The sequence below is a fragment of the Octopus bimaculoides genome, chromosome 1, assembly GCF_001194135.2.
Source record: "Octopus bimaculoides isolate UCB-OBI-ISO-001 chromosome 1, ASM119413v2, whole genome shotgun sequence".
NCBI lineage: Eukaryota > Metazoa > Mollusca > Cephalopoda > Octopoda > Octopodidae > Octopus > Octopus bimaculoides.
In genome coordinates, this window is record NC_068981.1 from 117,736,779 (window position 1) to 117,737,714 (window position 936).

Below are 936 nucleotides of genomic sequence, written 5' to 3' on the forward strand. Positions count from 1 at the left end.
TATATATATATATATACATATATATAAGAAAAAGAGATGCCAAAGGAATAAAAGATCATCTAATGAACTTCATTAGCTTACAGCTGTTTCCGCTATAAGATGCTCTGGACTCATACTTGAGTACCTATATTGTACGTATGAGAAAAAAAACCCAGACCGAAATAGATCCGCAGCGCAAGTATTACTGTGGTCTTCGAGGCCGAGCGGTATGCAATACAGTTCAAGGAAATAAGATCAACCGAAACTAGCTTTTGAAATCAGAAAGAGGAAGTTTAGAAGTAATGACCTAGGTGGGCGCCGCTCTCTTGGAGCAGGGTTTCTCAACCGTTTAATTTGTATATTGACCCCTTTGATTAATATTTTATACTGGTGGCTCTCCATTACCATTTGTTGTTTGAAAACTAGTTTTACAGAAAATTCCTTTAAAATTCCTACTTTGTTTTTCACACATTAACTTGTGTCGGTTGAACTATGTAAAATGTGAAAGAAAACTTTTTCTTGCTATACATGCCAAAACATACATCTAAAGCAACATTTTCCCAGGTGATACTATTGTCGATCCTCAGTTTACTATCTTGTTGAGTGAACCCGCCAAAATCTAATATGGACGTTCAGGGGCCATATGGACCCCGGTTGAGAACCACAGCCTTGGTTTCAGATGCACCTGTTTGACGGGAATCATTTATCGGAAGATTTCTCCTGCTCTCCGCTCACCCCTTAACGAGTTTCCACTTATTATATATCGAAAATGTTGAGAGTTTTCACAGCAATAAATTTGTATATATGAATAAAAATACAAGAAATGCTTTGAGAACTGGAAAAAAGAGTCATTTTATACTTTTCATCTAAACAACAAATGATTTCGACCCTTTTCGGCCAGTTCAATGGTGTATACACGCAGCCCGTCACGTTATATATATGTATGTATGTATGTAT

General features: G+C 36.6%; 1 protein-coding gene across 1 annotated transcript in view; it reads right to left on the reverse strand.

Moving 5' to 3' along the window:
- Positions 1–936, reverse strand: part of LOC106882841 (pappalysin-1) — a 160,480-nt gene that overhangs the window by 156,119 nt on the left and 3,425 nt on the right. The window lies entirely within an intron of this gene.